The sequence below is a fragment of the Cydia strobilella genome, chromosome 13 (genome assembly GCF_947568885.1).
Source record: "Cydia strobilella chromosome 13, ilCydStro3.1, whole genome shotgun sequence".
NCBI lineage: Eukaryota > Metazoa > Arthropoda > Insecta > Lepidoptera > Tortricidae > Cydia > Cydia strobilella.
Genome location: NC_086053.1, coordinates 10,504,038 through 10,518,763, shown reverse-complemented (window position 1 = coordinate 10,518,763; position 14,726 = coordinate 10,504,038). Strand labels below are relative to the sequence as shown.

General features: G+C 36.4%; 1 protein-coding gene across 1 annotated transcript in view; it reads left to right on the top strand.

The window, feature by feature from the left end:
* The first annotated feature begins 2,058 nt into the window (after positions 1-2,058).
* LOC134746651 (probable G-protein coupled receptor CG31760) overlaps positions 2,059-14,726 on the top strand; it is a 105,491-nt gene continuing 92,823 nt past the window's right edge. The window contains exon 1 of the mRNA XM_063681152.1: positions 2,059-2,385. The gene's annotated coding sequence lies outside the window, so the exon portion shown is untranslated. The remainder of the gene's footprint in view (positions 2,386-14,726) is intronic.

The window sequence follows — 14,726 nt, the reverse complement described above, 5'->3', positions numbered from 1 at the left end:
GTTAGGGGGTAAACATATCAAAAGTCCCCGGCCGTAGCCTTTGAGGGGGGGGGGGGGGGAGGGGGTAAGAAGGTCCAATTTTTCGGTTTTACACTTTATAGTTTTTTGGAAAAGGGCTAATTAGGCTATCCCTCTGATCCCTGTATTATAAAGTTTGTCTAACAAGATTTGGTGGTACTCTATCGTATGCTTTAGTCATATCAAGTCAAAGGCCCACTGCATAGTTTTAATTATTTATTTGACCTACTTGTAGATAGTGAAAGCCCATAGTGGCCAAATATATGGAACACATCATTCCATGGTAACAAAGGTGTGTTACGATATATTTGTCCACTTTGATCCTGACTGTACCCTCGTTATCACTTGTCAGTTTCGTTATTCACTTCTTTGCGTCCGCTGTAAAGGAAAATTAAAGATATAATAGGGGCTAATAGGGTCTAATAATACTCGTAAACATTTATTTTAAATAAATAAAAAATAAAAATTTGAAAAAGTAGTTGATAAAGTAGTCAACCACCGATATTATGATATGAATATGTTGTAACATGACATCACTATTTTTGATCTCACATATACAATGTGCCTAACACACTTGCATTTCATTTTTGGTCGCACTTTTTAAGTTTGACAGTTGTTCTTTGTCATCTCGTTCTGTGGTACAGTCGAAGGCAAAAATATCGATCCAGGCAAATGGCTTAAAAATATGTGAACACTACTTTATTGTCTAAGGTGTAAGAGCGTACACATATTTTTGAAACTTTGGGAATGTATATATATTTATGCCCTTGACTGTACATACATACATATATATATATAAACAATAAATATATAAACAAAAAAAATATACCAATAGGTACAAGCAAACAGACATCTTATCTTATCCAGCTCAAAAACTGTTCAAATATCGTTAAAAATATCATTTAATTTTTATTATATTGAAGTTTGGTTTTATATTTCATTAAAAAACTGGTTTAACAGTTTATTAGGGGGGTAAAGCCTCATTTTTCGTTTTAAAACATATTTTAATTGAATTTAATGTAAGTAATTATCTTGCGATTTCACATTATTTCTTGCCAGAAAATAAAATAAATTTGCCGAGACCCCCTCCCCCTCAACACCTCACGTAATTAATGGACGCCTCTTTTAAAATAATCCACGATAATGAGATGATAAAAGGCCTCCGATGCCCGAGGTTGGATTTTATCATTTTGAACGAGTCCTCAGCTTCCGCGGCTGGACCACTCTGTCACAGAAACAATCGTCGGAATTTCAACCTAAAAACAAACAAAAAAAATTGTCTTTCAATTTTCTAGAATTTGTGCACTTATTAAAGCCGTAAAGTTGTGTTACTCCGCTTTACGGCGCATAACTTTGTACGCGGGGGCTACTCGCCTTTATTGCTGCTCGGGTTCATAAAGTTTATGTTCTCTAAATGCATTATTGGACAGTTATAGAACTGAAGTAACCTAATAGGTATCTAGTAAATGAAACTTCTTCATCAAAAAATGTAGGTACCAACATACAGCTGAAAAAAAAACTTTAATGTCTTGGTATACTGTTCACATGATTATTGGTATGTAATAGGTATTTGTTTACACATCATAGATTAAGGATTTTCAACTATTTGTTACCCGACAGGCTAATATGCCCTAATTGCCCGTGGGTGCCTTATATAAAAGTAGGTATATCAACCGCTTAATAACAAAGTAAAAAAAATACTTCTCCGCAAAAAAGGCGAGATAAGTTTCGTGTAGCGCAGTTGCGCATTCAACGAAGGAACATTTTCCCAACGCGCGAAAAGAGCTTGAATATGATAAACGAAGTCATGCACTACAAGCTAAACCGCTTCAGCGGAAGGGCACTAAAAGCATCTCAGAATTGTCATTTTCATATACCTACTGATGTAATGAATTGTCGTTGTTCATTGAGCTTTCGCTAGCGGGCGCCCGCCCGTTACCGACTAACTTCGGGGCGCACCGCCGCTCAGCGAGCGAACCTAGGAATCCGTTAATCCTTCTCTGACTCGCGGCTGAGTCACAACGAGTGAGCAAGCCAGCAGTATGTCCCGGATCCTCTGACGCTCAACTTTTTTCGCTCCCAGGCTCCAGTTTCCCGTAGGCTTCAGGCTTTTCTCTTTCAGTTTTCAGGGAACCGCGGAGGAGACCGCGCGTCGCCGGCCGCGCTACCGGCAGAACCGTTTCATGCAAAATGATTAAATAACCGAGCGGCACAGAGAGCCAATCAAACAGTCGAGTGATGTAATTAAATATCGGAACATTTTAAGTGATAAAGTGTTATGTTGACCACTCGAATACATAAGCGAACGATTAGTGGTGCTAAAGGACAGTAAATCACATCGCGTCAGGAGCTGCGACGGATTTCGGCGTAAGTATATTTTTATTATTTTCTTGTCATTATCGATTAGTGTTTTTGTTTTGAAGAGGGCCGCTGGTTAAAGGTTACGACCTTTGGCCTGGGAGCCTGGAGTGTGACGTTATCTAACCGCCTCGCCAGGGACGCACCAATAGCGGTACGTCGAGGAATTTAAATGTCAAATTCTATTATATATCTCAATAATTTCAATACCTAATGAAATTTCAAATGACTGAACTTTAAATTAAGTGAAGCATATATTGTGCAATTGCATTAAACGTCTGGTTAGACAATGAAATAAGAATCAGGGTTGTCAAACGCGAAAAACTAATTGAAAGCTGAAAACTTATTTTAGATTTACCGTGGAAGATATAATCAGAGATTTTGACTATAAAATTCCCGAGAGACTCGGACATCACGGGAAAATAGATAAAAATTACGTCAGTGACCCGTTAGGGGATTGATATTTAAATATAATCTGATCTGATATAATTTATCGTTTTTATCAAGCCTGACGGGGTCCGGGCTACCAGGAGCCGTGGCAAAAAGCCGGGATAACGCAATCGCAAGGATGATGATGATGACTATTTATCGTTTTTATTTTAGTGTCAACTTAATCAACCAAGAATTTTGATGTTAAATCCCAGAATAAATTCTAATTCTATTTGATTCGTTTTAACTTAAGTACCTACGTAGAAACGATTTATATCTTGCGGTTGTCCGTTATTAACTTATTAGTAAGTATATATTTTTCTTGAATCATCTGTTTGTATTCAAGATACCTATACAATACATATTAAGACGAAAGTGAAGGACCCGCGCGAAATCGCCTTTTCATACAAACGTGGTCCTCATTTTCCTCTCTGGATATTAACATTATTGAAAATATTTTGACACAATTTGTTGTATATCAACAAATTAAATTTCGAATTTTTAATTATTATAAGCGTCAGGTTAGGAGCATTTCAAAATTTGTATGAAATCGGTTTTCCGCTCCTAATTTATACAATAATAAAAAAATCGAAAAACGTCAAACGTAGGGGCATAGCTATATAGTTAATATAAGTACATCAAATTATGTAAAGATTTTTTCATAATGTCAATATCGAGAGAGGAAAATGGGGACTACGTTTGTATGTAGAAACGGCCGTCCCCTTTCCTCTTAATAGGAAAATAATTTTACGTTAGGTAATAAATTCAATTAGTAAGTAACGATTATTTGATCCATCGTCAGTTGAAAGGGGGCGCCAATCAAAACTTAAATAGATTGTTGATCAACCTTCGTTTAACTTTATTACATTATTAGGTTTCCAGTTGTGTTCAAGGCAAAATTGTTTTATTTTTTATTTTATGAGAAAACGACATATCTTAGGCATCTTAGCAAAGCAACGTAGCTAACATAACATTTTAAACTCTCGCGTTTTAAACACATATTTAATTACACGAACGGGTCTACCGCGTACCGCGAAATTAAATCGCGGCAGACCCGTTCGTGTAATTAAATATGCAACCTAGCTAAATTGATGTTTCATTTCCGAAAGCCTTCTATAGTAGGTAAATTTTATCGAAATGGTTTAGATCCGTTCTCGAGTGGTTTACAAATCTACAGGACCATGCCTAAGAACTGGCGCGTATTGAATTTGTATTGTGTTCTTACTCCTGTAAACTAATAATCTTTAAGTTTAAGATGATATTATAGTATAAGTTTGCCCGTTTTAGCAATAATTTTGTTTCTTAGGTACTTACTTTTTCTTTTTGTTCATTACGTTCTTCTCTTTCTTTACTGTATTCACGGTATCCACATAAAAATAATAAACGCTTACATCTTTATCATTAACCAGGACCTAGGACCTCAATTTAAACTCTGATCTGTATATATAGGGTATAATCAATAAGTAAGTATACTTCTAAATATTTTAGGTCGATAGTTTAAACAATCAATCAAAATAGTTAAGTATGTCAAACAGATATACGTTTTAGTCTCCGAGACCACGGGGACAACGCCGCCCTCGAAACGTCGGAGCTAAATTTAAAACTTATTTTACGCGATTAAGTCCCGTCGTTGTGAATAATGAACGTTTTAGTAATAGTTGTCCACAACTATTATTTGAAACCAACATATGATATCAAAAGTATCGACGATATATTTATGTATAGGTAAGCTCGTATACCTCTTAAGGGACCTACTGATTACCTACTAGTCCGCCGAACGATATCGGCCTGTCAGTTGTCCGGAACTGTCAAATTTTTGTTCTAACTGACAATGACGGGCTGATATCGTCCTGCGGACTGATAATCAGTGGGCCCCTTTACGACTACCTTGCGCCCGCGACCTCATTCACGTAGAAACGTTCAACCCATTCACACCCCCTTATATAGGTAGTATAGTTAAAACATTTCAAGGTGTCGTAATGTTACTTACCTAAGGGTTGTTTCAATTCATAAGTTCATAACATTTAGACACTTAAACAGCAAACTAGCATAATAACCACTCATGTGGCGCATTCTGGGTGAACTTGAAATCGCAGGACGAGACTGATAATAATTGTAACAGGTGGCGATCGGAGTACGGAGTGACAAGGCTTAGGAGCCTAGTATTGGTAACAGAATGATAATATTAGTAATACCTAATATAGATCTGCGAAAGGTACTCGTTCAAATCAGTATATTTTCGACTTGATTGAAAATATATGACCACAATAAATAGACAGGTTAGAAAATCCAGCAAAGTAGACTGTAATAGGTATATTCAAATAAAATCCGATACACTCCTCAGCTTGATGCAAGTAGATTAAACCAACTTAATCTATCAAGTTATAGTTAGATCCACAGAGTTCAAAGATAGGCAGAGTCAGGGTCGCTAAGATAAAGCTGTGATTTCTTAACACGCCATTTTGCTCGTGTTTACGCGCGACACGCACACATTCTCGCTCGACAAGCAATTCGAGGGCTGAGTGGTAAATGGTCCAAATCCGATAAGTATGTCCAAGCTATCGTTAGGTCATAGTTTTGTCTTAGCGACCGTAGCGCTATCCTTGCTATGAGTGAATTGCAAAAAATGTGTACGTATAGTTGGTCAAACCGAAATAAGAACAAAAAAAAACTACTCATTACATTGCGGTATCTGATAAACATTTTGAATGCAGTTTTCCTTAGTAGTCAGCAATGTAACGTAAATTGCATGCAAGTTCTTGCTAGTCTAAACCTCGCTTAAGACAAAGATAGTACTTATGATTCTCTCTGTCTATGTTTGTAATGAGACAGTCCTTTGACAAACTATAATTAAGAAGCTGTGATTAGTCTTAATTTAATTGATTCAATTTGTGTTACGAAAATTAACCATGTAGATTGTATTATATTGTATTTATTTTACTTAATTCGTACACATATAAGTCTCTAAGCACAAGCAAAAATACTCTTGCATAATTATAACTTCAATAGAAATAGCTTATATAATTGTCGTAACACAATGTAATCCATTAACTTTAGACTAATTACAGGTCGTTAACTATGTACAATTTTTTTGCAATTCACTCCTATCCTACTGCTAACACTGCTTTATCTGTTCATCTATCAATTTTCATCATCACACCCTGCAACTAGTGGAAGAAACGTTCCGAAGTCAAAAAGCAACAAGAGGATATTTAGATCAGTACGGTTTCACTCACTATTATGTTTCGAATTCTTTGGGAATCCCCTTCCTCAGGCACGAGTGTCCGCGGCGGTTGTGCGTGTGAGTGAAACCGTACCGATTTAAATATTTTGAAATATGTCTCACGATAGTTTAATTTCGAGCAACAAGAGGATTAAGACCTGCCTTATGTAAATAAATAACGCTGTTAGGCGTCTGAATAATCCATACAGTGTCAAAATGAATATGATTCACATGGAATTGAATCCTCTAAGCGGGTCACACACAGATTTTAAAACAAAATTTGTGTCTCCTGTAGACAAGAGTCAACTGCTTATTTGCATATGTATAAGTAATGCTTTTATCACACAGATACACAGACACAGATAGAAAAGAAGAGCCCATAAGGGTTCAAACAGAAAATTTGATATAGCCCTTAACTTTGCGTAAGTAATGTCCCACAGGAGAGACGTGTAAGTAAAGTAATACCCATCCCCTTACAAACTCTTAAGTAAATCGAGTGTGAAATAAGGAACTTTTTAATTGATACTGATCTGCCCCAAAATTTGTTAAAGGAACGAGTCAGACTGATGAGTTCTAATAATTTGAAACGTTATAAAATATTTAATTATGTATAATGTATATCAAATTTAAACTGTTGTGAGACATACTAACATTAAATCATTTTACGCTTAACGCATTTTTACGCGTTTTTTAGTTTTTGCTTTTTTTTAGTGCTTGACTAAAACAAGTGTCTAAACCGTAATCACATATATCACATATATATCACAAGTCTCTTCATTTGGTTGGTAGGTTTGTTCTTAATAGGTAGTAGTTTATTCTTAATAGTATTTTTAAGGATTCTAGTTTTAAATTTTAATTTTATAATGCAGTGACATGTAGAGATATGCCATACGATAAATAAATAAATAGGTCATCATTTCTGCCCCAGTTGGTCTGTAAATAAATGTATTAAAATATGAGTGATGCGGAAAAGGCAGTCATCATTAGGCATCATTAGTCACAGGCTAATGATCTTTCTGACAGTAATATTTAACATTTTACCTCGCCTTTATTTTTGTTTTTTTGTTGCTCCTGTGGCACTTAGAAACAAGAAAAAGACGTAATTTTGTTCTTCCTGAAAAAGAGACGCTGCAGTGTAATTGGGTTATTTGGAAATGATTTAATGTTAGCCATCAAGTCGCGTCTTTGGCAGGCGTATCCTCGAGTACAACAGAAAGATCCGCATTAATCATTGGGTACGGAATAAACAAATAAATAATTAAGAGCCCATCAACGTGCTCACTAGCGCCACTGGTAAATAATTGTGATTATTTAAATTGAACGATAGATATTCAAAAAACCGGACAAGTGCTAGTCGGACTCGCCCACCGAGGGTTTCGTACTTTTTAGTATTTGTTGTTATAGCGGCAACAGAAATACATCATCTGTGAAAAATTCAATTGTCTAGCTATCACGGTTCCTGAGATACAGCCTGGTGACAGAAAGACGGACGGAATAGGGTTCCGTTTTTACCCAGTCTACCTCTCTACTTCCAAGTCTTCCAACCCACTTATTCTACTTTGTCTACCAGCCTTCTCGCCGAAATCAAATACCTCATATATGCCCGCCCTTTCTGTCTTGCATAAATATCATTTTTTTTAGTTTAGCCGTAAAAAGATATAATAACGACAGTTACTTATCCCTACATTACTATGTATTCCGTTCTATATTGTATATCACTGGCTCTACCTACACATATTTATGTAGTTTATCAATCTAGGATGCAATAGTGCGCACAAAAGCAATTACGAACAGTGCGTCGAGTCATCGAGTGCATACCTACTGACAAATAACACAAGTTCAAATCAATTTGCAAGATTGAACGAGTGAATCACGTAGCTGTAGCACAATGTACAATAATACTACATAAACATAATACATAGTTAGAAAGGTCATGCGTTTGGCTCTTATATAAATAAATAAAAAAGTCATTTATTGTCACAGTAAAAAAAATAGTAGTAGGTACAGAGGTACGTACAATAAGCTTAAATTACAGCAGTTAGTTAGTGCTTCTGGGCATTTTCCGCAACTCGACAACTATTGTGCCTATTTTGCGTGAAACGAGGTAGCACTACTCTAACCACCCCAGCTCCTCCATGAAGCCTAGCAATGTTTTCAGGTTGCTAACTGCCTCTTTTTAGTGTGCACGGAGATCCTAGGTATTTGCTCCTGTATACTTCTACCTGTAAATTACAGCAGTATACAAGTACATATTAGGTACTAACTATAATTATACATGACATTTAGAATTATAGTTAACATATAAATGCTGTGCGACAATAGGCTCGGGACTCAACTTGTGCCGCGAGTCTGGCGACTCAATATCAATATCTTAGACAAGTATAAAATAATCTAACCGCAGATGTATCTATTCTAAATAATAAAGAAATAAACAACAACTTCTAGAAAAGATTAATAATTGTAATATTTTTCGAGTTGAAGTAGTATGTCGATTTTAGTACTAATACGATTTAGTACCTAAATGATGCGCTACACCCACTATCGTATATGGTCAGTATTAATGTCATTATTTTGTCATTACTTCAAAAATATCTAACTTTTTTAATAACTTCATTATCTTCCGTCATTCTTTCTGTCATTTCTGATTCCATCATTCCAATCAATTCACAGTCAATAGTAATGTCATTTCTAGTGTCATTACTTTGACATAACTCCAATACAGAAGCAAGATATTTAAACTAACTTCATTACTTGCCGTTATTCCTCCATGCTAATGCCAATCCCTAAAAATTTCATTTTTTCAAAGTAATGTGCATGATAGTGCATGTCGGGCCCGTATCATGTAGGTACTATTTGCAAATGTCCAGTGCAGTGTCATTAGATCATCTCAGCTACGTGGCCATTACAAAGTATTGTTATTTTACGTGTTAATAAGAAGGGGACATACAAGTAGGTCGAGTAGGTATGTTTAGTCACGACTAAATAAAAAATAATAAATAAAAGGGCAAAACTGGACCATTAAAATTTACGTCGCAAATTTTTTCCTATACATATATAAACCTAAACGAGAGCTACTCTCATTAGGACAATCCGCAATTGGATGTGCAGCCGCTCGTTGCATTTTAATTTCGATTCACATAGACGATTTCATTTCCTGCAAATGTTATAGGTGCCCGTTGTTCTTGTAATGTTTTGAGTTGCTACTACGTTTTAATTAATATTTCGCAGTGAGCTATTTTGATAGAGCTTGTCCACATACTTATAGCTTATATCAAGCATTTTTAATAATTGTTTTATTAAATTTTACCTGTCTTTTTTATTTATATTACGTTCTACGCGGACGAACTCCTGGTTAGACGGTAGTCTTAGTTTTTCTTTTCGACTTCATGATACTTAATTATACCTGGCTGGCGCGATGACCTAAAATGAGTCATGGCCTCCAACACAAGAGCACGCCACTTTGCCCGGTCCAGAGCGATATCACGCCAGCTTTCGCCAAACCCATGCCATGCCACACGACACATGCCATGCGACGCTTTCATGATAGCTAGAAGTAATTTTACCTGTGACCGATCCCTAATGATTTATATGCAAATGATCGGTTCACGGGTACGGGTAGGTGGGTCATTCTACTTTTAGCTGCAGGTTTTCTTGTCCCCAGAAGAAAGTATTTGATTCTTATATTTGTTAATTATGTAATTTGTTTAATTGTGTATCAATATAAAGCACATTCTAAGGCTGCACTAACGATACCGTGTAACCAAAGTAAAAATTATCTTATGTATTTTTATATATATATTTTTTAAAGTAACAAAGTTGTCATTATGAGTGAAAGAGCTGGGACGGTAACAAAGTTGTATATTTAAAAAAAGCCAAGGCAATATTGAGGCCTATTCTGTGCATATTATTTTTAGTAGCTAGTGTAAGTTAAAATACATTACGAATATTAAAATTTCATGATTGCTTTAAATCGTAAAAACCTGCAGTAAAAAGTAGAATGACCCAGGTAATACCTACTCGGGGTGTGTAGCTACCTACCGTAACAATCACGTGTTTATTTGGGAGCTTTATAAATATTCAAAGCGAATGTCACTGGAGTGATAAATATTTAGTTTGTACAGCATGACGCGGTAAATTGGGAATGGGCAATCTTTAATTACATGAAAACGGAGATTTTTGGATGTTCTACTCATGGGGTTCGATTGGCTTCCCGTTGTGCAGATTGGCGGATAAGGGAAACGTATAAAGATTAGCTAGCTCACCAAACGAAAGCCAAAAATTGGCAATTGGGGGAAATAATTCATGTATGCTGGTTTGGATGATCATTTTAGGGTGTCTTACCTCCAGTGTCAGTCTGACGTGATATTTTTGGGACACCCTGTTTATCTATTTTGTAGGAAATCTTATACATATTATTTACGTAAAAGACTATTTCTTGCTATGGGCTACCGTTTACGAGTTATTTAGGTACGAAAAACAAAAAAAAACGATAGAACAAATTATAAGTATTATTATTATTTGTATCTCATATGAACTCACGGGTATATACATCCCGGTCATTTGATAGGCGTGCGTGGGGATACAGATCCAACACGTAGAGGCCCTTTGGAGAAATTTGCTGTTATGTAATACACCTGCTAGAACCCATTCATGGGTACAAATAGATACCCGTAAATCGGTTCCAACAGGCGTAGGGGCTATTATAAACACAGTGGAAAAGAGTGCCGGTTATGGTGTTGAAGTTTGGCTGGTCAAAAGATTGGGCTATTGCTGAGAAATCCGGATACCTGCCATAACAATGTCTGTACACGTTATCGAGGCAGGCGGTGACTCGCCGCTGACTAGATGGGCCCCTGAAACTGCCGTCGTGATGACGACCAGGAGCAACACCGGTGTGGGCGGCTCAGGGGTGTCGAGAGGTGTGCGCCGCTTTCTACCCAGTGGCTGTTAGCAGCCACTGTGCCAACTCGCGTCTTATGCATCTTTCACTTCCACCCCTGGAGCATATAGCTCTAGCGACTCCTCTCTGGACAGCCAATGAAGGCAAGCCAGAGCTGAGAGTCCTGCGGGTCCCCTTGGGGTCCACTCCGACCGACAAAGACACGCCGGAGACGGAGACCCTGACCGACTCTCGGGAGCACTCGGGTCCGTGGGGTCGTTACTCCCCAACAGCTCGCCACAAGCTGCCCTGCGGGCTTATTATTATTATTATTTATTCTATATTAAAATCTTACATTACATCAGACAGAAAAGTGCCGTGAAACCCTATCGGGTTTGTATCGACACTGCATTCGTGGATACATTTTACATTTAAACATTGTTGTGGTACATAGGAAAAACAAAAATTATATAAAGTTAAAAATGAGATTACCTAATTACAGTAAGAGTAACTTTTCCACTTTAATATATTTTGAAATATTGATCCTAGCGAAAAAGTGTACTATTTTTTTTAGAAAGTTTTATGTATATTACTTATGTAATAGAACATTTTTTGCTACGTGCCACTGTTTAAGAGTTATTTAAGAAAAACTATGAAAAGGGACCCTGAGTGTCATAATACTAAAGCTAGGGACAAACTGAGCCCACGCAACGCAGCGTATGCAATGCATTATGAAATCTGGATCCTGAAATTTGTATGTTTAGAAACATACTTGTCATGCGTTGCGTTGCGTATGACAGGTATGTTTCTAAGCATACAAATTTCAGGGTCCTGATTTTATAATGCATTGCATACCTACGTTGCGTACGTGGACTCAGTTTGTCCCTACCTTAATAATTGTGATCAATAACGATGACGACTTCTCTCTGTGACAGTAAAGTCAAGTAACATACTTATTACTAAATTATCTACATTTCTAAATTCACAATGATTAAAATAGAGCTCATTAACTTATTTTTCTAAATTTGCCAAAAATAATTTAGATAGTGATTGGAGGTTTAAGTAGAAGCTCACTACTTAGGTATACTATTTTAAAGAAACACATCGTGCCTAAATGTTTCACTGACTTCACTCCCTATTGATCTCGTCCCAAATCAATATCGCCGCCTAATCATGGGCAATAAGTTTGCGGACTTCGTAAATGTGGTTTGAAAAGTGTCTGAATTTAGTATTACGACCATGAATCAATTTAAATCATTGGAGTTCGCTCCGTTTTGCTGATTTGGAAAACCTAAAAAACACAAACAGCACATAAATAAACAGTGTTACCTTTCGTAATTCCATCCTTTCCTACAACTGGGGTAACACACGCCCCTCTGCACATTGTTTCAAAGGCAGGTAGGTAGACTTAACCAACCTACTAATTAAATGATAGACACTCCACCGATCATCCGAGCTCCATGCAAAATTTAGACTGCGGCACGTCAAAAGAAAATAAACGGATTAAAATCTAATAACATTTGCTGAATTAAAATAAACAACCAAAAATCAAATATGTATTAAAAAATGCATTGAGGTAAGTAGGCTGTTTTTGAATAAAATAGAAATATTCGTTAAAAACTTCTTCCTAAAAATCTACTGATTTACTTACCTATCTAATTCAAAATATACATGATAAATGTTTGTATTTCATTGAAACCAAATACATAATAGTCAGACATCATATATATAAATATAAATTACATTTAAATGGAACAAAATAACTAGGGCCTTAGCTCGGATTCGTTTATAATTCCAACCTATTTCCCACTATTGGAATTGCACCCACAAGTCTGTTCTTCCTTATACGTATGCGGAGGCAATATTTTGTAAGCGTGACGAACATTCATCTATCACTGAAACATTCTAGGTTCTGCAAAATACGCAAACCTTTACAAATATGTAAAAGGTATTTCAACTTACCTGCACAAATATTCATACATTTATTGCGATATCATAGAAAAACCTCACGCAATTTCTTTACATATTTCCCTCGTTTTAGGAAAACTTACATCATGCTTACTTTTAATAGCATTGCACCGAAGTCTTGCATAATCGCGCCTTTCAACGTAACGCAATTCAGGTCGCCGGTACATTTGCCCGAGGGCCCGGGCGCCATAGCTCCTTTGCTGAACGGGCTTTTACCCAGCTTTTTATAGTCAGGTACTTCGCTTCAGAAAATATCTTCTTTCAAAGATTACTTTGGGAAGTTTGACATGTTTTCGTTAATTAGCAGAATGGGAGCATTTGTACTTAGTACTAGTAGTGCATTGCTAAAATAAAACAACGCAACTGAAACTAAAATAATCTAAAGACCTCTACGATTCTATGATCAAATCATAGAATCGTAGAGGTCTTCAAACATGTGATTAATGATGATCCACTGTTTTAAATGGGGGTATAATGGATACCAAAATATTGTACCTTAGTACTTAACATGCTCACAGTTTTTTTTATTAGCGTATCCTTAAAGCTGCGTTTTAGCCCGAACTCGATATGGGCGTACATACCTACCTAGTATACTATAAGATCGGTGACTAAATTATCTCCCCCGAGGTACTGCATTTGCAACCTATATAGCCCACGCGTCTAGGTGTAGTCTGATCGCTTACCGTATAATACTAACCATTGAAAGCTTGATCTCAAATAACACAAAGTTGTTACGCATATCGAAGTCAAGTTATACTGGAAGCTTACATTATTTTGTGAATCAGGTAGGACGAGCTACCAATATGATATTACACATCGATCGCAACCCCTCAAAGACGACGAAGTCCGCAAACTTATTGCCCATGAATCTAGGCGGCGATATTGATTTAGGACGAGATCAATAGGGAGTGAAGTCAGTGAAAGATTTTACACACGTTAATAACGCGCGTGATACAAGTTTTCCTATTATTACTTGATTAGGTTTATTTTGTTTTTCTTACCTTTTAATACTCACATTTGCCACGTTTGAAAGACGGAAAACAGTAAACAGAAAAAAGTAGGTCTGTATTAAAAATGGCAATGGGAATCAATATGCAAAAGTATCTAGGTATCTACGTACGAATGGACTACGATAATAGTTAAAGGCACGTCCACAAAAGCCACAGTTTCCCAACTAGAGGTTGGCAAGGAACTTGCATGGTGATTTTCTGGTAGAGGGTAGCCGAATTCTTGGACTAAAACCCAATTTACAAATAATAATCTTTACACATTTGTACACAAGGGTGTTTGCCTATAATTAGCTGTACAAGCTTAAGATACCTATCGAATGTACCTATACCTAACAATGTATCATTTTGGGTTATGTAGCTAAATATTCCCTTGAATTTTTGATTATGATCAAACTCTTTACCCAATTTCAATTTTAACAAAAATTCCATACTCTGTAGTCTGTCTTTGTCTGTAAATTCCATACTCTGTAGTCTTTGTGTTTATCTAAGGGGCAATAGTTGCCTGAAAATAAAGAATTTCATTTCATTTCTTCACAAAACGCTTATTAATAATTGACACCATAACAATAACTAAACATTTTATTTCACAAATTCTTTCTTCCGAATATTACAGAGAATTAAGATATAGTCAATACAAAGGCCTTTGTTAACCAAAGCGTTTTTAAAGGAGACGTTAAAAAGGTGTTGCCCTAAAAGCCAGGGGCGGGTATTTGGCGAGAAATAATAATTAATAAAATATGAACCGAAGCGTAATTTGGCTCTCAGATTCCGCTGGGTGGTGTCGAATATACGCCGTAATATGAGCAGCCGGTAATTTTACATCTCACTGGGATTTTATTTA